This window comes from Ptychodera flava, chromosome 9, assembly GCF_041260155.1.
Source record: "Ptychodera flava strain L36383 chromosome 9, AS_Pfla_20210202, whole genome shotgun sequence".
Classification (NCBI taxonomy): Eukaryota; Metazoa; Hemichordata; class Enteropneusta; family Ptychoderidae; genus Ptychodera; species Ptychodera flava.
The window spans coordinates 8,512,782-8,538,414 of record NC_091936.1 but is presented as its reverse complement, the minus strand read 5'-3'; the positions used below and the strand labels follow the sequence as shown (position 1 = coordinate 8,538,414).

General features: G+C 36.0%; 1 long non-coding RNA gene across 1 annotated transcript in view; it reads right to left on the bottom strand.

The window, feature by feature from the left end:
• The window catches only part of LOC139139582 (uncharacterized), a 32,860-nt gene extending 11,732 nt beyond the window's left edge, over positions 1–21,128 (bottom strand). Inside the window, exons 1-2 of the long non-coding RNA XR_011553818.1 lie at positions 21,041–21,128; positions 12,314–12,401 (exon numbers count right to left, since the gene is read on the bottom strand). This is a non-coding gene — a long non-coding RNA (uncharacterized lncRNA). The remainder of the gene's footprint in view (positions 1–12,313; positions 12,402–21,040) is intronic.
• Positions 21,129–25,633: the final 4,505 nt, after the last annotated feature.

Below are 25,633 nucleotides of genomic sequence, written 5' to 3'. Positions count from 1 at the left end.
AGTTATAGAACTTATAGCAGTAGGCAGAAATAGCTGACTTACTAAAAATTCAATGCAAAACAAAACTACACTTTGGACCACTTTTTCCTGTTGCTGCTTATCTAATCAACAAAAACTAATTTTGCAAATTTATTTTCACTTGTTAGCCATTAATAAAATTGTAATCTGACAACAAATTAGCTTCCTCCAAATGCAATAACCAAGAGACAGGACTCAAGGTATTAAGATATATTTCTCTGGTAAGTCCCTATTTCACTCATCTTGAAAGTATCATACTTAAAATTATACATTTACGAAGAACTTAGTCAGCGTAAAGCTCCAAATCATTCCACACCCTTTCCCTGACAAATGTAAAACAACCAAGTTCAGAATACAAGAAGAATGGCAACTTGTCTTAGTTATCTTTATATTTTATTCTTATCTCACTGGAAATGCAAACTTTTCTTACTTTTTTGTTTGGTTTGTTTGTTTGTGCTCTATCTCTCTCTCTCCCTCCCTCCCTCCCCCCTCTCTCTCTCTCTCTCTCTCTCTCTCTCTCTCTCTCTCTCTCCTCTCTCTCTCTCTCTCTCTCTCTGGCAACACAATTTTCTGACAACAGAGATGGACGGTCCACTTTGAGACACCGAGCATCTGGAAATTTCTCATATACTCGACTTATTACTGAGTATCCATAGTACAATCAACAGTTGCTTAGATTCCTTGACTGGTTCTTGGCCACAACTGTGATCTGTGTTGAGGTTCACACCTACTTGTTGTAAAATAATTTCAAATGTAGTTCATGATGTTAACAAATGCTGTTGGAAATTTTCCATAATAAAACTTCTTCCGCATAGTTGTGGATTTTGGGTACAGTTGGACGTTGACTGAAAAATAAAGCTAAAACTAGAAAGCATTTGCAAGCAAAAGCGAAGTTCCAGAGACCAGAGCAGCGGAAGAAACAAGAGAATGTGTGACAAGATAGGTGCAGAATGAAAGAGCGCTTTGGATTTTAATATTCAAGCACGTACCTATAGTTAGGGCTGCTACAGTGCTAGCAGTAAACACTATAATACATGTACAACTAAAAGCAAGGCAGTCCACAGATTACAAATGCCTACATGTACGGTAAAAACGCAACAGATACATACGGGGGCGACAACGCACGGATATGTATATCAGATGACAATCTCGCGAGCCAGAGCAATAATTTTTGCTCCGCTGACCGGATCTGTTCAAGTATGCTGCCTAGCTCTGCATGGCAGGGCTGTGTGTTACCGGCGTTAAACGGCCTCGCAGACTGATAGGAAAAACCGCCGGTGGCTCCTCAGAAATACGGCGGGCAGTTTTCTCCCGCCAAAACAGCCGATTTTGAATCCAAATTTTACATTGATCTTCGTTTTCGAGCACACCCACCTCGCCTAGGTACACAATGTGCCCAGCCGCGCTTGTAAACGTATGGAAAGCCTACTTTTCTGTCTCTATGCGAGCGAAGCGATCGATCCGCCGCCATTGTTGTCTCATGAGCATTTGGGCGAAACAGTATAGCCACGTACGGCGAGTATTTGGAGAAAAATAAAATAAAAAAGCAACAAAAACAAAGCGAAAGAAAGCTAGAATTATTAATAGCTGAACGCAATATGATAGTCGAGCAATGCAGAATAAAAAATAATAAATAAACACAAGAAATGCCCGTAAAACCCGTCCGAGCTGAGCGATGACATCATAAGCGTGTCGCAATGCATTCTGGGTAATTAAGGTAAAATTTGTGTATAGCATGTTCTATAATAGTAATACCGGAAATAGAGAAAGAAAGAAAGAAAGAAAGAAGGAAGTGAGCAAAAACTAACAGTTCCAGAGCTGGTCTCTGGAACTAACAAGCGACCTAGCGGACGATATACCGGTAGCTCCGCTGTGTTTATGTAGAGATAACCATTTTTGACTCATGTTGATGAAGAAGGTGGAAATCTTTGATAGCTCAATGCAGTGGCCAGAAAAAAGTGGCTAAAATAGCTGCAAAAATACACAATTGAAGATTTCATCATACTTTGAATATATCACATCGGATCATCCCTAAAAAACATGTCAACCAAAGCTATCTGATGAGTAGTTTTTTGAGAATAAAATTTTCTGACCAAAAATGGCAACAATTGCCCCAAAAATAAAAATTGCAGATTTCATCATAATTTCAAAAAGACCAAATTTAGTTCATCTATAGAAACCTGTATACCAAATTTCAAAGCTGTTAGACCAGTACTTTTTGAGAAACACATTTTTTGACCAAAAATGGAAAAAATTGCCACAAAAATTCAAAATTGCAGATTTCATCATAATTTCAATAAATATCATTTAGTTCATCTATAGAAACCTGTATACCAAATTTCAAAGCTATGAGTAGTTTTGGAAATACACATTTTTTGACCAAAAATGGCAAAAATTGCCCCAAAAATACAAAATTACAGATTTCATCAGAAATTCAATACATATTACTTAGCTCATCTGTAGAAACCTGCATACCAAATTTCAAAGCTATTTTTGACCAAAAATGGCAAAAATTGCCCCAAAATTAAAAAAATTGCAGATTTCATCATAATTTCAATAAATATCATTAAGGTGATCTGTAGGAACCTGTATACCAAATTGCAAAGCTATCAGATGAGTAGTTTTGGAAATACACATTTTTTGACCAAAAATGGAAAAAATTGCCCCAAAAATACAAAATTGCAGATTTCATCATAATTTCAATAAATATCATTTAGTTCATCTGTAGGAACCTGTATACCAAATTTCAAAGCTATCAGATGAGTAGTTTTGGAAATACACACTTTTTGACCAAAAATGGCAAAAATTGCCCCAAAAATACAAAATTACAGATTTCATCAGAAATTCAATATATATTACTTAGTTCATCTATAGAAACCTGTATACCAAATTTCAAAACTATCTGACCAGTACTTTTTGAGAAATACATTTTTTGACCAAAAATGGCCAAAATTGCCTTTAAAATGCAAATTTGCATATTTCTGCACAATTTGAACAAATCTGAAGAAGATCATCCCTAGAGACATATCTACCAAATATCAAGCTATCTGACGGGTAGTTTTGAAGAAGAAAATTTTTAAAGATTTTTTTACCAAAATGACAAAAATACAAATATGCAAATTTCACCGCGATTTGAACAAATCTGACTGAAGTCACCCTGAGTAAAGTGCATATCATATTTCAAAGTAATTGGACAAGCGGTTTCAGAGTATAAGATTTTTTTACCAAAAACACCAAAAAATGCCCCAAAAATACAAATATGCAAATTTCACCACGATTTGAACAAACTTAAGTGAGGTCACCCCAAATGAATTGCATATAAAATTTCAAAGCAATTGGACTTGGGATTTCAGAGGAGAAGGCAATTGTTGACGGACGACGACGGCGGAAAATCAACCTATTTGATAAGCTCCGCATCGCTGACAGCGGAGCTAAAAATGGAGACAATATCATTGTCGTTATTTACTTCTTTGTCATTGTCCAAAAACTCTTTGAGAAATTGAACTGTGGGCGCAGTCACTTTGTTTATTTGTTGTTATGTCGAACGAGGTTATTGTTTGGGTGATGAGTGCCAAGAACAGTCTCTGTTAGAAATCAGACACCTACCCTCATCAGACGTTCTTGTATCAGGAAGAGATGACACCCAAACACACCCAGTGGCTCTACTGAGGGCGCCCTCGAGTGGTGAAAGTATAAAAACTGGGAGGGGGTCATGAAAAAGAAAAACTGATTTGTTTGTTGAAATTTGTAGAGGCTGCCTTCCTTACCATTTCTATTTCTTCCTTTCTGGTTTAGGTGTCTCAATGTATTCAATAACTTCAAGGGCCTGTAGCTATAACTTGGTCATTATTTTTGTGTTGTACATTAATTATAAATTCTTGTTCTATTCATATTCAGTAAAGCATAACATAAATTATTTAGCTTATCACAAGAGTATATGAGGTATGCCATGATCTGGCTCTTGAAATGTCAAAATCCAACTAATCTGCAAGAAACTGGTCAGGGCCTGAGTGAGTCAGTGAGTAATAATGGCTCTTACCATTAAAAAATCAGAATGCCAGATATGAACCAAAATGCCCCAATGTCAATATTTTTATTTGAATTTTTATCTAAAAATTTAAACCAAATTCACTAAGCTTGTTTACAATAACAAAGCAGTCAGTACATATACAGGCTTAGCTGACAAGTTGAATATTGTGTATATCACTCAGCATGCTTTGGGAAGTAGAACAATACACTGAAGTTTATATTAAAAACAGGAAAATAAACATGAAAGTAACGGTATTATAACTGAAGCATGAGTAATCACTCTTCTCATGAACCTGATGAAATTCTAAAGAGTACATGTATAGGATATCTCACTATATTACAGTGTTGGTAAACTGTAAATACAGTTTGTAAGTATTACAGTGCAAGATATAACACCTTGCTCTTAGGAAAGTTGCAGTGATGGACAACATTTTTCACAAACATTCTTTCTTCATAAAAAGGTTTGTGCTAATTACAAGGAGAACAGCTTGATTATTGAGAACACTAATGTTGAGAACAGCTGAGCTAAATGCTTGTTGAATAAAATTCTGTGGCATGTACCGTAAATATCAGCTGTTCTGATTCTGTTGTCCAGCATAAGTTTACAGTGGTTTGCTTTAAAGCATTGGCATTGCGTGAAGTAGACATATTGTCTAAATTGAGGTGTTGTCAACACTGTCAGGTGTAATTATCAGCTGAGCAGTAATTCCAGTCAACCACAGAGAAATCAACTCTGCCAAAATTGAAACATTGTCTTGCAGGTGGTCAGATGTAGTCAAACAACTACACCTGAAAGCAAGTGATAAGACTAGACAATGTTTCAACTTTTGCAGAGTTGATTCGTTTTATGATCCACTCATGTTACTGCTTAGCTGATAATTGCACCCGACAGTGTTGGCAACACCTCGATTTAGACAATAAGTCTAGTTCGTGTAATGCCAATGCTTCAAAGCAAACCACTGTATTTTTACAGTATGTGAACATTCTGTTACAGTATGTGCCCATTCTGGAGTTATTAAGTTATGAGTGTCATCCAGTATACATGAACATGAACCATGGTATCTTTCCTCTCAAGGGCTAATTTCAAAGTCAATGTTTTGACAGTGAAAAACTACAGACTGTGGTAACTACAGCAGGGTGTGGGCTGACAGGTGTGAGGGCTGAAAAGCATGATATTGGAAGGGTGGGACTAGCAGTAGTGCGCTAGTGGCAGTGGTTGCTGTTTAAATGGTATACCTCTTTTTGGAGGACTGGAAAAAGGTCATAGGATAGTTTGCTTCCTATCAAAGGAACTAGAATATGAAGTTTACTGGCAATAATAATTCATTGCCATGTGACAGTGGGTAAATGGAAATTGTGGTGATAACCAGCTACAGAAAAGTTGTTGATAGTCTCTCTCCAGTTTCATTTAGTTCATGACTCTAGCACAGTGTTGTGCCCTTGAGCAAGGCACTTTACTCCTCAGTGGTCCATTGGGGTAGTGGGTTATGGGTACCTCATCCTGTAATTGGGCTGGCACCCGTTGGATGATGGACTGATAAAAAAAAATTTAAAAAAAATTTGTTTTAATCACCTAGAGTAATTGTCATGAAATTACCCACCCTTTTGTCCCTCCCTATGACATAGAATCCCATTACCACAGCTATTCAGTCCCTCTCACCTGTTGGACACCCCTAAAAATAATGGTACAGTCACTTTGCCCTTACGCAGCAGCATACTTGACAAGGTCCGACGACCGAAGGGGGACATATTTTGAACTCTGTTACAAGCCATGTACATTGAAGACAGTGATTCTTTGCCGGAGTATCTCCCACTTAGTTATAAAAACTCAGATATTGGGTTTTTTAGATAATATTTTTAGAGATGGAGTGGTTTGGTGATCAGTTTAATTTGATTTTGAAGTGCAGCTATGATCTGTAATTGCAGCCACTGCAGACCATGCAGAACAGAATGAACACTCCATACAGTGCTCTGTGATCAAAGTTTTGTGGCCCAAAACACTTTATATGGAGATTTTTGTTCAGATTTTCATCAAATCTAAATCAAAGTTGTTGATTTTTGAGTGACTAATGATCAAGAAGCCAAAATTTCTATGAAGAAAAACTTGGATGTGACACCATGTTCTGCCCAACTTCAAAAACAGCCATACTAGGCTGTCCGTGGGTGGAGTATGGTCCATACTTATGACCTAACAATAGATTTCCAACATATACAACACAGTGTTTGATCGAAATAATTCACATATGAACATTTTATGAGCAACTTTTGTTGCACTCTCTTCAAAAAACATGATCAATTGTTGTTGACTGAAGATCAGTCGTGACATTACGGGCATAGCTATTGAAAGTGTTCAGACACAAACACATTTTTGCGGCAGCTTCAAAATGACTGTAGCTGGTTGCAAAACTGATTTTTATTGATCCATAAGTAATATTAATGAGTTGTTTGGCTTCAACTTTTCAACCTTACATTGTTTGTGCATTGTCAATAGTCAATCACGCTATAGCTAGATATAGCTGTATTTGCTCATGGTATAGTGGCATGGAAGCAGATTGCCTGTGTATGCAAATTAATTGTTTGTATTTACATGTCATGCAAACAACTACAATTGATCATTTTCAGACTTTTATGACACATGGTATGCATGACAACAACAGAAAATACATTTGATATCAAACATATTCCAAAATAATGAGCATACACAAAGATTTTTCTGTATATTTTTCATTGATGGGTAATGCAAGATTTTCACTTTCTGTGCAAGCAATCAAAGAAAACAAACAAACACAATTAACAGATGAATAATGGGCAACACAGAGGTTTTGCTGCTCCATACCATATAGCTTACAAATTACATGTTACATTGTATTAAAAAACAATTTCAGCGTTTGTGTTCATGTATGGTAGCGAAAGGGAGCATTTGTATTAATTGTGAACCAAAAATGTGCCCTTTCACCCCAATATTCAATCCTAAATGTGTTTCAATCAAAGATATGAATTACACAAAGAGCTTGGTAATTTTCTTAGGTGTACAACTGACTTAAGTTATTGAGGGTTCTTCTTGGAGAAAACAAACTGTATGTGTCTAAAAGAAATACAACATATTGACTTGTTGGGTTCAAAAGTCCTTGGCCAGTGGGTTGGGATGCATAGAAAGTCTATGAAGGATTAACCTTTGAAAGTTATTGCTTTAAATTTCTGTGAAAAAGTATGCACCACATCCCAATATGGACAGATACACAAGATACTATCATGGATATGGCTTGTGGAAGAATTGTATGTCAACTTGCTATATGATATACTGCCCTCTATAGTACTATACCATCATTTTAAAGGCTATTGTTTTTTCCAAAGAGACAAAACACAATGGTCAAACTGCAGTGCCAACTGAGATCAGTAAAAACGACTTGGAAACTAGTGTGTTGTTCTATAGATGTACCCTTCAATGAAATTGTATTTTGATAGACGTGTACTGAAATGTACAATTGTCAAATATTTGATAATCACAAATACTTTATCTCTAATACATCATGCATGCAGATAACGATAGAGACAGGCAAGCCAATAGCAGCCAATAAAGCTCAAAAGAGACACAGCCTAATTAGCTACAGGTTTTTAAGATTTCATGAAAAGCACACATTGTATTTAATTGGACTTCACTGCTAAGCTTTTCCTTTCACAGACTCTTGTTATGAGTTTTTTATAATTTTCTCAAAACACACGGTGGCAGAATGTCAAATTGCAGTATAAAATGTGCAGTGGAAAAGAGAAATTACATTGAGCTGACAATAAGAATTAGGCAGCAATTATGAGAGCCAAAATTAGGTAACACTGTAGTACTAAAACTTTGAGAATGGCAGGATAAAAATCTGAATTTTATCATTCATTGTCACCTTAGAGTGATGCAAAAGTGCAGATAGAAATCAAAGAGACCTGTATGTCCTGTAGTGACAAAAACCAGTTTTCTTTCAAATATGAAAATATTTTCAACCACAATCCGCAAACGGAAACAAAACCTGAAACCTGCACCCCCTTCTTTGGAACTTTCATCATAGAGTATATGGCGCCTCTCTAGCTTTCATTTGTAATCTACATGAATATAAGTCATGTTGATCAGAAGTGTTCCTGTCTTTGACTCATGACACTAACTCAGTGGCTCATTACACCCACTCAGAGTCAGAATACATTTAGTAAAATACTGAATCCATGATACTGTTGCTCCCATATACCGTAGTTTGCAACACAATCTCAAAGATGCCTGAAAATAGTGCAAATTCTAAAATCTAAAATTGCCTTATAAGTCTTATACAATTACAGTATGCACATATCTCAACTACGGTATGTTATGAGTCGGGACTGGTAAGAAAATTTTAAAGACATTTGATTAGCAGTTTTCAATAATACTTATAACAGATTTTTTTACAAGAATTGGCAGAAATATTTTAAAATGAGAACTTTGAGATTTCATAACAATATGATGACCTCTAAACTTGGTTGTCACAAAAGACTTACAAGCCACATTCCAAAGCTGTCAGACGAGTAGTTTGAAAAATCTAACTCTTTGACTTAAAATCATAAAAATAGCCATAAATATATTACACAGCCAATTTCACTCAAATGCGCACACATCTCAACTGTCATTGTTAAGAACCAGTATACCAACATCCAAAGCTGTCAGATGAGTAGTCATGAAGAACATGTTTTTGACTAAAATTTAATATAGACTTCATTAAATTTGCATAAATTCACACAAGATCATCCGAAGTAACATCTCTACAAAATTTCAAGGCTCTTGAAATAAGATGTTTTGACCAAAAAAGAAAAATATTCTTAAAAGAATAGAAAATTGTACAAAGTCCCATAAAATTATTAAATCTGTACAAGCTACCTGTGAACAAAATATTGACCGTGTCTGGCCAGTGGTTCCAGAGTTTTAACATTTTGACTGACTTTGTCCTTTTCACCTCATTTATATATTTTTAACACAAAGATTTTCATTTCAACAAATTCAAATCTAAACCTTATGATGCACCTGCACATCAAATACTATGATGGTAGGAGCAGTTGTGGTTGAATTGAGTTATTGATGTCAATTGACATGTACTGTCTTCTTTCCAGATTTCTCCCACAAGGGGGCAATGTCTCCCCACTTGAAAATTTGTGGGATTTGGTTCTTATTGACGGGGACTATGAAGTAAGTTTTGCAAATTAATTTTTTTTTTGTATGTTAGCAAATTAAGGCCATTAGTCAAACATCAAATGAAAGACACTGCTGTTTCTTTCTGTTTTTCCATGCAGTAAATATTGAATATATTACTAGACTAAGCCTACACAAATCATTCATATGTCATTGATTTCAGTTCAAACAATTCTGTATTTTGAAGGCAAGCTCTAGTTGATCTTTCAGCTGTACTACCACATCCTTCTGCAGATAGGAAGCTTGTATCACTCCACTGTGGCTATACAGATAAGTACATCAACTTCATGATGTCACATCATAGACAGTAATCATGAAGTGGAATTTTACTGTAAATAGTCAGTGTGTAAATCATAATCTCAAAGCTCAGTTTTGAATGTTGACATGTCACACACTTGTGATTATTCAAGGGAGGATTTTGATTAGAAGGGAGATTCATGCAATATCACATATCCTGCAGAAAACATACTAGTAATTAAGAAGAGACTGTATATACAGATGCAAGACATTTTCCTAGCCTATACAAATATCTCCTATATTGCCATGTACAATATACATTGCAATTATGATGGAAATACAGTACATATTGAATCTATAGCAACTAGAAAGCATTTGCAAGCAAAAGCGAAGTTCCAGAGACCAGAGCAGCGGAAGAAACAAGACAATGTGAGACAAAGATAGCTGCAGAATGAAAGAGTGCTTTAGATTTTAATATTCAGGCTAATAGCAGTAAACACCTAGCCCTGCGTACGATGCTGTGTGTTCCGCTACAGCTAATCGCCCCGCTCACCACAGAGCGGGTGATTAGCTGTAGCGGAACACACAGCGCAGGGCTAAGTAAACACCATAATACAACTAAAAGCAAGGCAGTCCGGGGAATTACAGTACACAGATTACAAATGCCTACATGTACGGTAAAAACGCAACAGATACATACGGGGCGACAACGCACGGAAATGTTTATCAGACGACATTCTCGCGAGCCAGAGCAATAATTTTCGCTCAGCTGACCTACGCAAAAATCAATCGCTTGTTGACGGGTAGCGCTGAGTTGTTGCCGTAAAGAGGAGTGTGATTTACGACGATGATCAGACGAGAGGAAACATCGGACCTAGGCCGTTGAAATTGAGCCACATGCATTTGATTAAAAGCACAGACTAAAACAATTTTCATTGCTATGTCGCTGTTTTCACAAGATACTGACCGTTTGATCTTGGAAAGTTGAGTTGCTTTTACGTGCAGCCAACGCATGCCGGTGCGTGACAGACAGTACGTTCACTATGAATGCCTAGCTCTGCATGGCAGGGCTGTCGGCAGTTTCTCCGCCAAAACAGCCGATTTTGAGTCCAAATTTTGCATTGATCATCGTTTTCGAGCACACCCACCTCGCCTAGGTACACGATGTGCTCAGCCGCGCTTGTAAACTTAGGGAAAGGCTAATTTTCTCTCTCAGTGCGAGCGAAGCGATAGATACGCGGCCATTGTTAATGTCATTCAACCCATGAGCATTCGGGCGAAACAGTATAGCGCCACGTACGGCGAGTATTTAGAGAAAAATAAAATCAAAAAGCAACAAAAAACAAAGCGAAAGAAAGCTAGAATTATTAATAACTGAACGCAATATGATAGTTGAGCTATGCCAAATAAAAAATAAATAAATAAACAAACAAGAAATGCCCGTAAAACCCGTCCGAGCTGAGCGATGACGTCATAAGCGTGTCGCAATGCATTCTGGGTAATTGAGGTAAATTTGTGTATAGCATGTTTCTATGGTAGTAAAACCGGAAATAGAGAAAGAAGAAAGAAGAAAGAAAGAAAGATAGAAAGAAAGAAAGAAAGAAAGAAAGAAAGAAGGAAAGTGAGCAAAAACTAACAGTTCCAGAGCTGGTCTCTGGAACTAATTATACCTTGATACAATTTGATTCTCTTGGTTACAGTTGATTTGTGGACAGTCTTGAGTTGACTGTTGCATTTTACTTCACTATCCTGAATAAACAGTGATTGAGTTTATTAGAATTCAAATTATCATCAATACATGCTTCATATTTCAAACACTGCACACCTCAAAGGATTTAATGTTAACTTGTCAATGACACAGTGGGCTACATATTTCTCATTTGACTGGCAAAATTTATAATATCTGAATGAGGGACGGTCAAAATCCTTATTTTTTTTAAATATCATTACTATCAGTGTCATATTTGGGAAGCAGGCAAGAAGTGTTGATGTTTATTAATGTAGGGCATGTTACCATATTAGAACTGATTATAAATTATTAAAATGTCACAAAATTTTGAAGTTTATATTGCTGATAGTGATCATACATTAACTATACTGATTATCTCTTACCTATACATTTAACTCTACATCTGATTATATATTATTGATGAACTGTCTCAAAATTCCGCATTACTTGAAGATGTTTGTAATCTGTGTTTATAGTGACAACAATTTATATTCCTTGGAAGACCATTAAAGAAAGTGCCCCATGACATGCTGTATGGCGCTTGATGGCAAGTTCATCTAGTGGGTATACATTTTTGAAAATGAACCACAGCGTGCATTTTGAACAGTTAAAAATTAATGTCAACATGAAATTTGATCAGAATACAATTCAAGCTGACATTGCCCTAACACTTTTTATTACAGGTGTGCCACAGAATGGAGGAGGAATACTCAGGCCAACACTACTATGTTGGCCCTTTGACGGTTAATTACAGTTTTCAATATTTACTCCACACTTATATTTTGATCATAATATAAAACTGACATAAAACAGTCAACAGTACGTGTACGACGGAATGAAGGTATACTCCGTCAGATACTGCTATGTTGCCCCTTGGGAGGTTATTTACAGATGTTTAATACAGACCTCAGACCTGCATTTCAATGTCAACATTCTAAACTTTCAAAGTCATGGATGCATCATCTCACAGAAGAACAGACAATCATTTCCTGCACACACTTATTTTCAATAAGATACAGATTAACAGACATTCATTGTAATCTGAGTTCAATATTCATATATTAAACCTGCTTCAAAAGTTCAGTTTATGGTGACATATTTACCTGCAGCATCCTGCAAGTACTGCATTGCACTATCGGTACTTCTACACTTGCTCTACGAATTCCAATTTGCAGCTATCACCATAGTAACCTGGAAAAGATCCAATCAAATAGTGAATACAAACATTGAAGATGAACAATCCTTGCTATTCGTTACAATACCATGGAGCTCAGCTTCTAGCTCCATGACAAAATCTCCATTAATATTGCCAATCTAGGCCAACACAAAACGTTGTAGGTTCAGGCCCAGCTTAATCCTCCAAATTGCAACTTGATAAACAGCGTTTTGCCGGATTAGAACCAAAGGAGAGAATGCCTTGGTCAACACACTGAATCTCCTGCAGAGAAATTTTGTCAGGATACCCTGATAACGTAACAAAAGGTGATCACACTTGACGATGGCTATGCTGTTCACACCTCGTCATGATTGACATGTGTAATGGATGCAGGGCACATGTCATACAATGCGCACATACAGTATAGGAAGCGTGCCGGCAGAGAGAAGACATAACACAGATAAACCTGTCTTTTTGTATAACAAGTCATTGACAATGACATAGTCCCCACTTGTAATAGGAGTATTAGTTTTGATGGGGCAGGGAAATGTGGTCATTAAGAAGTATCACTGGAGTGTATATGTTGAGATCTATGGGCACATAGGTCTATGTTGTTGTTCCCAATTTGAAACACATGAGGCATGTCTAAGTTATGGTTCTAAATCGGGAAAAAAGATCAGACCTCTAGCTGTATTGGCCAGCCAAGAAATACACATGCGCATAATAATGAGGTACAAGATGTGACATCTTAAGGTCTAATATCCTATCAGAATTGGAGGGTATAGAACTTGTGGTTACTGAGTTATGCATATATATGTATAATCAAGGTCAAAGGTCATAAAGTCATGTGACATTTTGAAAAAAAATTGTATTGCTAATTAATCCCTATATGCCAAAAATCAGACCTCTAGCTCTATTCCCTTGCCCAGAATTAGATGTGTGCATAATTAATGAGGTAAAGCGTGTGTTGTCATAAGGTCTCTCATCCTACAAATACAAAGGACATAACACTTGTGATTACGTATTTATCGACATAAATGTATATTTCAGGTCAAAGGTCATCGAGGTCACATGACATTTGGTCAAAAAATTTCTATCCTATAGTTATCCCTATATACCAAAAATCAGACATCAAGCTCTATGGGTTTGCTCAGAATTAGATATACGCATAATTAATGAGGTACAGTATGAAGCATCATAAGGTCTCCCATCATACCATATATGAAGGGTGTAGCACTTGTGGTTACTGAGTTATGGACAAATATGTATATTTGAGGTCAAAGGTCATAGAGGTCATGTGACATTTTGTCAAAATAATTGTATTGCTAAGTTATCCCTATATACCAAAAATCAGACCTCTAGCTCTATTGGCTCGCTCAAAATTAGATATGCGCATAATTAATGAGGTACAATATGTGGCGTCATAAGCTGTCCATCATACCATATATGAAGGGTGTAGCACTTGTGGTTACTGAGTTATGGACAAATATGTATATTTGAGGTCAAAGGTCACCAAGGTCACATGACATTTTGTCAAAAAATTGTATTGCTAAGTTATCCCTATATACCAAAAATCAGACCTCTAGCTATATTGGCTCGCTCAAAATTAGATACGCACATAATGAGTACAATATGTGGCGTCATAAAGTGTCCCATCATACCATACATGAAGGTAGTAGCACTTGCGGTTACTGAGTTATGGACAAATATGTATATTTGAGGTCAAAGGTCACCGAGGTCACGTGACATTTTGTCAAAATAATTGTATTGCTAAGTTATCCCTATATACCAAAAATCAGACCTCTAGCTCTATTGGCTTGCTCAAAATTAGATATGTGCATAATTAATGAGGTACAATATGTGGCGTCATAAGCTGTCCCATCATACCATATATGAAGGGTGTAGCACTTGTGGTTACCGAGTTATGGACATATATATATATATATTTGAGGTCAAAGGTCACCAAGGTCACGTGACATTTTGTCAAAATATCTGAGATATCTGCGTGAACGGATGGACTCACGGACGGACATGACCCAATCTATAAGCCCCCTGGACTTCATCCGTGGGGACTAAAAACTGTGTCACTGTATCCTTTTTGCAATATGAATACGATGAGAAACTAAATTTTTATTTTTCTTGGCCTTATACATGGGAGTCTATGGACTGCCTTATACATGGGAGTCTATGGACTGCCTTATACATGGGAGTCTATGGAGACTGCCTTATACATGGGAGTCTATGGAGGTGAAAACTAAAAAGTCCTCTAACACGGCCAAATTTGATCGCATTGTGAAACAAATCGACGTGCATCTGTATGGGGTAGGGTACCATCCTTGTGCAAAGTTTGAAAGAAATTGACCTGGGCATGTCTGAGATATCTGCGTGAACGGACGGACGCACGGACACACGGACGCACGCACGCACGGACATGACCAAACCTATAAGTACCCCCGGACGGTGTCCGTGGGGACTAAAAATGAATGACACTAATTGGCAGTCAAAGAGAATGTTATACAAACAACTATCATGAAATTCAAAAACATCAATAACTACAACATATCAATTCGTGATTCACATTGTTCGTGTTGTTATGTGCATGGTGAACCACTTGGTACATGTATATATGTAAAGTTACACCAGGACGAAGACTATTTCAATGAAGTGAAATCTGATCGATATGTTTTTACATCAAGCATTCATCATTTAAAACGACAAAGTGATTTTGATATTTTTTGTCTCTTTATGGATGAACAATTAAAGAAAGGCATTTTTGAACTGGACATGACTTTCCCTTGGTTATAATATTTACTTCAATCGCGTACTGTTGATTTGATCATACAGAACAATTTACATGGATTCTAAATGATACAGAAATTTATGGTAGTTCTCAGGCCTGAAATGGTTTGGATTGATTTAGGCCTACTATATCAGTCAATCATACTACTCCAATGCCATGCACAGTCTCGGCATCATCGTCATTCTCCGTTTGTAGAAAGTTTAAACATGAATTTGTTGTACTTCGGCACTCAATGTGTTGTGTTGTGCCATTCTATAGTCAGTATACAGCCCCCGTTTTGCATGTCCTGCTAAACTTTAATTTAGACATAAAAAGCTGGAGATGTGTGTGCAGCATACGCGCCACACGTCTAGTCTGTGCCACCTCAGGCTGTCCATAACAGACAATATTCGACTTCGTTCTCAGCGCATACTCAAGAAGTAACTTATCAATCAAAGCTTAACTAATTTCAGAAGAATGGTAGTTTTTTGAAAGCAAGTGTTATATATATAGCTCAACAAAGCCTGCTCAAACTCAAAGATGAGTCAGTAAGAAAAACTACAATATGAAAAATAGAAGTTTGCCGAGCAAGTTCATGGTAAAATGTCAAGGGCATAGGGTCTTTTGATCTCAGGATGTTTCTCAGGCCAGTGCGGGCCATGTAAGTATGGCAAAAAAGTGTTTCAAAACAGGAACTTCCTCTACAAAAGCCAGATTATCATAAATCTATGCAAATGTAAAAAAGCCACGCTACTGATAGGACGTGTTGTGTTTGGTCCCAAAATCCCAAATTTTTTGTCATGTTTCAGGCGTTCATTGTCACTTAACCTTGCATATGATGTCTGTGTACCTAGCGACTACACTTAAGTGGAAAATAAACTGAAAAACTGTTCTCTTTTTTGTCGGAGAACGGATATGTTTCGAAATGTGTTCCCTGTATGACAATTTGACCCCTCTTACGTCACTCTTTGCATAAGTCACAAAGTGCCAATCATGATTATTCAAATTCATCATACGGTCAAAAGCGATGCTATGAGAATTCAAAACCTTGAATGGAAAATAAAGTCTCAAAAACCATTGAGTCACAAAACGAAGAGCCCATCATGTTTATTCAAATTTATCATATGGTCAAAGCGATGCTATGAGAATTCAAAACTCCCGTCCAGTGTATGCAAATGGCTGCGTCATCAATAATCCCCTTATTGTGCACCCACATTGTCCTGTAACTTCCCATTTAACACCTAATAAACCTTTGTATTGTTGTCATTGTAAAGTCATCCTAGCATATGCCCCTCCACTTGTGCACAACAACGGTCCCTCCACAGGAGGGAGGGACCATGGCACAACTTAAAACACATTTGGTTGTTTACAAAATACAGGGTGTTTTTTGGAGAACAAATACCAGCGACCCTTGCCTATTGTTATGTTAATCACCATCAGCCAACAGGGTTTGTGCCAAGGTTTTTCTGTCATGGCAACTAAAGGAATATTGAAATACTAAAAGACTTGTTATACTAAAATTCAGATGATATAAAGGTGAAACATAACTTACAGCTCCCAGACATAAAAAATATGGTATGAAGCTGAAGTTTTGATATGTATAGTCTAAGTATCTGAATGTCAGAACATACAGGGTCGAAATCAACTTTTTTTCGCCGGTAGTCCCATTGGGCTACCATTTTCTGGAGTTGGTAGCCCAGCGACAAGGTATGTAGCCCATGTATGAATGAAGAGGGTTTTTTTGTAAAGGATATTTTTTATTTAGGGACGATTCAGATTTACTTCCAGGGGGGGTGGAGGTTTTCTATTTTCTTCGGTGATTTTTTTCCATGGCCCCCCCTAGTAAATTATAGAAAAAATCTATGCCCCCCCTCATCTTTCCTGTTTTTTTTCCATGGCCCCCCCCTAATATATACATGCATGCTTATACATTATAGACATATCCAGTCTAACAAGTTGCAGGAACTGTAGTGGACATTTAATCGATGATATAACAAATCATTTCAGGGTTATGTGACTATAAAAAGAATGATTTGCAGGGACTGCAAGTGGCACACTTTTGGAAAGGGTAGCAATAAACATATCCGGCTGTAAATTTTTGAAGAAAAAATAATTACTAAATATGAATACTTTTTCGTTATGTCTCACTGATACATATGATGCACACAAAGACAAGCAAAGATGTCAGTTAGAAATGGTGAACAGAAAATCAGAGGAGCAGATAATTGGCAAAGTGATATATATCTTGAAGTTTTATGGTACATCAATTGCAGATATCCAGATATTTCTGGAAAGTGAGATGTACATGCACACGTTCAGCATACATTTTCATTTGATGATGCTGAATATTTGCAGACTCACGGTGAAAGTTTTAAACATTAGGAATTAAAATTGGTGAAAGCCAACTTGTTTTTAATTTTCTCTTTTTTTCTAATTTGGTTGTCATAAAACCAAGTAGCTACCACTGAAAGCAACAATGCTGAGGAATATTTTAGAACATTTCTTGAACAAAACACCTTATCCAAAACATGAATTCACATGTTATTCTGCTCATTCCATTCACAATCCAATGTTCATATTAAATGCAGATAACCCTGTGTAAGTCAAATTTATTCTCATTTTGTCAGCAGTATTTTTCAAAATTGACAGAGCATTCATATTTCAAATTTTTTTAACAAACTTTTATTTTAAAATAGTCATGATGTGCATGTTTTCAGATGGCACGAAACAATACATGTTAATTTGTTTTTTTTGCCTTTTCTGCCAGCCGCCACTGTGAAATCTTTGATTATACATATCAGAATGAATGGGACACAAAAGTATTAGCATTAATACACAATGTGTAAGCCTATCCACATTTCTCCTAGCCTCATACACACTGAGATCACTTCTTGGACTACAGCAAATTTCTTGTGTACACAATATTTCAACAATCCGACACCATAGCATTGGTGCAGTGCCTCATGATCTTCTGGATGCACATACAGGATTATTGGAAAATCAACCCTTTTGTAAATTTTTCACCATATATTTTTGACAGTAATACATAATATTTTTATTTTCAACATTAAAAAACTATTCGCTGAAAAGCACCTTGAAGATGAGACGGCCATAAATTTATTTTCAAAAAGTTCATAGTAGATGTAAGCACTGTAAAAAGTTATGTAGAACATTTAAAAAATTTAGAAAGGGTAAAATTGATGAGAATGAAACATAGAAAAAAGGAGCAGAAAAGAAGAGTAGCAGTAGCAGTAGTTTACTCAAAGGATGAAGTGGGTGTATATTTGGGGTAAAAACCTCAATTTTTGTATTAATGATAAAAATTAATTTAAGTCAAAACTAGACAGTATTTTCTGAAATGTAATATTTCACTTGAAAGGATAGTATTCATGTAGAAAAAAACAACTATTTTATTTGGCATTATCCATCTTCATTTTAAAATTGTAGGGGTTTAAAGACTGACACTCTAATAATTTATTAAAATCATGATCAGCAAAATTAAAATGCCTCTTATTCAAAATGCCTCTTATTAAAAATGTAAGAGCTTTATTGCCAAACAAAACCAATTGATAGTTGTTGTGTTATATAGCATTTAAAAAACATAATGTGAAATTTCAGAAAATTTGACCCAGCCGGAGTGGAGTTAAATTCTTTGGAAATTTTGAAATTGGGAGGCAAAAGAAGCCAAGAAATCGGGTGATTTGCATACATTTGCATAGATTAACACTTCTTTATCATGCAACTTTCAACTGCTTTACAAGCTACAAGGTAAACCCAACCTTAAAAAGACATTTGCTGTAATTTTTAGCATTTGTTCAATGTTCATCTCTGTGTATCAGCATTTGTTTGTTATTCTATCACTACATACCGGTAGAACACCCAATGCTGTATTTAGCAACATACCAGTGTGAACATAAATGACCATTGTTATTGTTGATAAATGAATTCTAGTCCGGACTTGATCTGAGATCTCTTTTCAACAAAAACAACCCTGACTGTTCACTGTATGGTTTGTATTGACATGCTAAATACTGGACATTTCATGACGCTTCAGGGAGGAGAACAAGATACTGCAGTAGATGCATAAAACAAACCACTGTGAATATTACCGAATTTGGCAGCTAAAGGAGTTTAACTAAACATGTTGAGTTTATCTGTCACCCAGGTAGTGTCTATGGTTCTCTTTTGTAGAGATCAGAAATTCTGGGCAAATATTGAATTGATGTTTTTTTTCCTTGGCCCCCCCTAAAAGATTGTGGTATTTTTGTCTGGCCCCCCCTAAATTTTCTTGGGAAAAATGGGTGGCCCCCCCCCTGAAAATCCTCCACCCCCCCCCCTGGAAGTAAATTCTGAATCGTCCCTTATATCTAGACTATGAACGATTTATTTTGCATGATTCTATACAGTAAGTGAATTTTCTAGTCATTTGACATCAAAACCTGCAAATCATATCCTTAGGAGAACGGTATAGCATGTGCAGTGGACAACGTTGACGCCTCAAAGTTTGACGACCCATTCACACATATACAGAGCTTATGCAAATTCTGATGTTCGCAATGACAATGACTTTTCACTCAGCATGTGTAATCATAACATTGCTAAAAATAGATTGGCTATGAATTTCAGGATGACAACTTGGTACACCAGTCATGTTCCTAATACTTTCATGGCAATTTTGACTATATTTCCCGCACCATATCATGGAATGATCTAGTACACTTTGGAAAGCGAAATTTGTGGATGGCCCGACAGCTTTTTCTTTGCAGTTTGAATAATTTTGTGTTTAATTGCGATTGATAAATTGTGAAATACCTATGAAAATGAATTTTCATTAGCCATCATTTCCCGAGCCTGTTATCCAAGTACATCAGTTCTGATAATGATATTTTATTGAAAGTTTGTCGCAACAGGGTCGACATGTCCTTTCTCTGTCCAGCTGGGTTGACTGTATCAGCGTCACTCATCTCCCAGCGATCAACATCATGTCGCCCACTAAGTAATTTCATGTCCCAGGCTTTGGTAGTCCGTGTGGGCTACCATTTCATTCGTTTTGGTAGCCCAGGGAAAAGTTGGTAGTCTGTGGACGCGGGACTACCGCTAATTTCGAGCCCTGACATAGCATATAATCTCTACATTGTTCATGCTATTTAAACTACCCAGTTCACATCATGCCTGTGGTGTAATGTACAGTGATAACGATATATTTAATTTAGAGTGATAGACTTTGCTATATGGTACTTTTGAAATGTCACTGAAAGTTGCGGGTGCACAGGACTGAGATTCTTCAATGTCTCTTCTCAGTAATACTGAAAGCAGGGCAGACCAGGAATGGTTCACTTTAAAAATGGAGACCACCAAGCACCGATTTTCCTAAATTCAATTTCATAAACTTCATTTCTGTTCATAATTTGAACGTATTTAACATTAAGCCTACAATACATCACTTTTTACTGTTCACAAGTATAATTTGGTTGGTATTCTGTGCTACAGTGAAAAATACCCATGGAATGCCAAGCTGCCATCCCCATCATTCATAATGTCACCCAAGTTCTACGTTTGGCAACTTGACAGGTAGCAAAATTATTATGTCCGTTGGCAACATGTTAATATTGGTTCGATACACGGCGATGCGGTGTGCGCTTACTTTTCTAACGTATACCATACCACAGCGGCCATTGCCATCGAACCACCGACAAGCGACTGTGGATGTGTGCCGCAGCCATTCAATTTCCATTTTTATCCAAAACATTTTTCATCAGAATGCTTTTCCCTGCTATATCGGTAATCTCTGACTTATATCCTTCAATTTGTAGAACGTAAAACCTGGAAAATGACCAGTCATCCCGACTCGCGTCTGGCTCTGACATATATCAGCTGAGAATCAACATCACTCACCCACTGCCCATATGTCCGCTCACCACTTGACGATCCTGCACACAGCGATAGCTTAACCTTAAATTGTCAGTCGTTGCTATGTTTTAAAAGACATTGACTAAATAGGGGATATATTTAGAGTTCGCTAACAGCTGGTGACAACGTCAAGATCGAACTCTCGTGAATTTTTCAGTATTCATATGCAGCCTCCGGATACCTTGGCTGACCTTGGCCATATGATCATAAGCGAATGTGAATTGTGCCCTCTATCGACAGCAGTATGGATTGCTATTGTTTCATTGTTGCCCCAATGTGACAGTGGTTCCAAGTAACGTCTTATATAATAATAATAATGGTTTATTTGCCTCAAAAGGTGACCCTTAGGTCAAATTATAAGAGGTACATTTCTAAAATTTGTCAAAATACAGAGTCGTACTCCAGCAAAAAACTAAACACATCATCAACAACAACAACCATTGATGATAAAACGTATTCAATTACGTACTAAATTAACACAATAAACAACTGGGCCGGAATCGTTACGCTTGGTCTTTAATTGAAAACTTCTAATGCTACACTTTTTTTCATTTGTTTTCTAAGTAGTTAATTATTTACCTTCATCAGTAGAGTTTTCCAAGTATATTACACAATGCTAGTATAATAAATTCAAATAAGGTGTTTTTAAAAAGCGGCGTAATAGTGCAATGCCGCAGAGCAGGCTTACGTCCACAAGCCTGATGACAATTTAGAGGGGAAGTTGCACTATTTTGACAGACAGGTGATATTGCGAAGTGAACCATAGTAAGATTAGCAAATTTAAGGTAAAGTTAGCCGCAGGGACACGTATACCTTTCTGGTCCCACATTCTGACAGCTCATTTTGGAGTGAGAGCAATTTTCATTGTCTCAGTTTTTCGAAAATCAAACATTTTATTTTTCAATAATTATAAAGATGGTGGCCATTTTGAAAAAAAAAATTGTTCCATACTAGTCAATATTCAATAGACACCAAATACCTTTCTCTTGCAGGTGGTGAGATACAAGAAAGAAGTTCAAAGGTCATCGCACACTTTTGAGAATAATATTTTGTGCTCTACTGGTAAATATTCAGCCAAAATAAATAATCTAGCTATTGTAGTTTCTGCAATATGTAAACGTTGGTCAAAGGTCATCGAAAAATTATCCGAAAAATTTAGGTACTGGCTCATTAGAGCTATGAAGTGAGCTCTGGTAAAGACGATTTTTTATGTGTCATGTTAATCGTATTTACACATTTTTGCATTTTGCAAACCAGAATCACACTCTGATGGTTTGAGTAAAATTCAGTTTATATAGTATGTTGATTTTGGGGAAGATTTTTGAATATTATTTTGTGGCTATTGTAGGTTTTTTGTTATGGCAACATGGCTGCCTTACCACATGACTGATCAAAATGCCTTTCTCAAACTGAAAGTACTGACAAAAATGATTAACGTTAGTAAAATTTCAGTCAAAATAGTGTGTTTGTTCCAGATAAATTAACCATGGATGCAGCCTCAGAGAGAGAGAGAGAGAGAGAGAGAGAGAGAGAGAGAGAGATGCACACACACGCACGCACACACACATTTTAAAAAGTTGATTTATCATCTCTATTTATTAGCCAATTCAAAACGTCTGTACAGAATGCTGTTTTACGAATGGACATTTTATAGGGTTCTGAATAATAAAGATATGGCCGGCAGGTGTTAACTTTGCCATTTTTAAATTTATGACTGTAGTACACAATGTGGTCAAGTACAAGTAGGGGCATAAAATTGCCACTTTTATCGCAAGTGTTAACAATCAGAAAAATTTTGATAAAATGTAGACATTGGACTCCTTGTTTATGGCTTAAAATTTTGAGCAGAATTGACCTATCATTTTGGAAACTTGCGAACAAACTTTAAAATGTTATGGTTGTGATTCATGGATTTGCCCAGAATGTAGACTTTGATCCATATTGAATGAATAATATATTTGTACTTACTGTTGAAAAGTTTGAACTCCTCAGGGTACATCTGTTCCAAATCCAGGAGTGTTTAAACGCCAACTCGAACATGTTTTATAAACATTACTGAAAAGTCACAGCGGTGAATTGTGCATCAGGTGCTGCTAGGGAACTACTTTACCAATTTTATTGTTTTCAGTATTACCATGACAACATGACAAATACACCTATTTGCACAATAGTATGATACTTTTGAACATTCCAACAGCAAACAGCAGTGTCTCTGTCTCTGAGAGTTTGTAATTGACTGTACCAGTAAAATCAGCTAGCATTCGTTGAGCAAATTACAACTGCTTGTATACTGTAATCTAAAATAAAAATACCATATCATTTTCAAAATCAAATATAAACAACCTTTTAATAATATTTTTAATGTAAAATAATATATCTACTGGAGCACATATGATATGGACAATTTATTATATTTATTCAAAGTTTTAAATACATGACTGTAAAGATGATAACTATTTGAATGAGACCTTGAAGATACAGTAACCATGGCTACCAGAAAACTGATTTCTTGAAGGTTTAGTTCCTTAGTTTTGACATTTTTGTCTCACACACAGATTTCTTTACAAACTACACAGGGCAAGTCAATGCCTTCCAATTTTCTAAAGATGCAAAAAGCCATGGTAATATCATTTCAAAACTGAAAATACAAGTGACACAATTCATTTTCCAGGGAATATCAATGCTCTTCATCTTGTCCAGTCAGGATCCATAAAGAGAAAGAAATTAAATTACAATATTAATGACATGTTTTGAATAATTCATTATTGTTGACAAATAAACAATAACTGAAGTAAACAACTTACATTGTTAATGGCATTTCAATAGCTCCTGATAATGTGCAGCGCTTACTCTCCAGTCAGGATCAATAAAGAGAAAGAAATTAAATTACAATATTAATGACATGTTTTGAATAATTCATTATTGTTGACAAATAAACAATAACTGAAGTAAAACAACTTACATTGTTAATGGCATTTCAAAGGCTCCTGATCTTGTGCAGCGCTTACTCTCCAGTCAGGATCCATAAAGAGAAAGAAATTAAATTCCAATATTAATGACATGTTTTGAATAATTCATTATTGTTGACAAATAAACAATAACTGAAGTAAACAACTTACATTGTTAATGGCATGGCTCCTGATAATGTGCAGCGCTTACTCTCCAGTCGGGATCCATAAAGAGAAAGAAATTAAATTACAATATTAATGACATGTTTTGAATAATTCATTATTGTTGACAAATAAACAATACTGAAGTAAACAACTTACATTGTTAATGGCATTTCAATGGCTCCTGATAATGTGCAGCGCTTACTCTCCAGTAAGGATCCATGAAGAGAAAGAAATTAAATTCCAATATTAATGACATGTTTTGAATAATTCATTATTGTTGACAAATAAACAATAACTGAAGTAAGGCTCCTGATAATGTGCAGCGCTTACTCTCCAGTTAGGATCCATAAAGAGAAAGAAATTAAATTACAACATTAATGGCATGTTTTAAATAATTCATTATTGTTGACAAATAAACAATAACTGAAGTAAACAACTTACATTGTTAATGGCATTTCAATGGCTCCTGATCTTGTGCAGCGCTTACTCTCCAGTCAGGATCCATAAAGAGAAAGAAATTAAATTACAATATTAATGACATGTTTTGAATAATTCATTATTGTTGACAAATAAACAATAACTGAAGTAAACAACTTACATTGTTAATGGCATTTCAATGGCTCCTGATCTTGTGCAGCGCTTACTCTCCAGTCAGGGTCCATAAAGAGAAAGAAATTAAATTACAATATTAATGACATGTTTTGAATAATTCATTATTGTTGACAATAAACAATAACTGAAGTAAACAACTTACATTGTTAATGGCATGGCTCCTGATAATGGGCAGCGCTTACTCTCCAGTCAGGATCCATAAGAGAAAGAAATTAAATTACAATATTAATGACATGTTTTGAATAATTCATTATTGTTGACAAATAAACAATAACTGAAGTAAACAACTTACATTGTTAATGGCATTTCAATGGCTCATGATAATGTGCAGCGCTTACTCTCCAGTAAGGATCCATGAAGAGAAAGAAATTAAATTACAATATTAATGACATGTTTTGAATAATTCATTATTGTTGACAAATAAACAATAACTGAAGTAAGGCTCCTGATAATGTGCAGCGCTTACTCTCCAGTTAGGATCCATAAAGAGAAAGAAATTAAATTACAACATTAATGGCATGTTTTAAATATTCATTATTGTTGACAAATAAACAATAACTGAAGTAAACAACTTACATTGTTAATGGCATTTCAATGGCTCCTGATCTTGTGCAGCGCTTACTCTCCAGTCAGGATCCATAAAGAGAAAGAAATTAAATTACAATATTAATGACATGTTTTGAATAATTCATTATTGTTGACAAATAAACAATAACTGAAGTAAACAACTTACATTGTTAATGGCATTTCAATGGCTCCTGATCTTGTGCAGCGCTTACTCTCCAGTCAGGGTCCATAAAGAGAAAGAAATTAAATTACAATATAATGACATGTTTTGAATAATTCATTATTG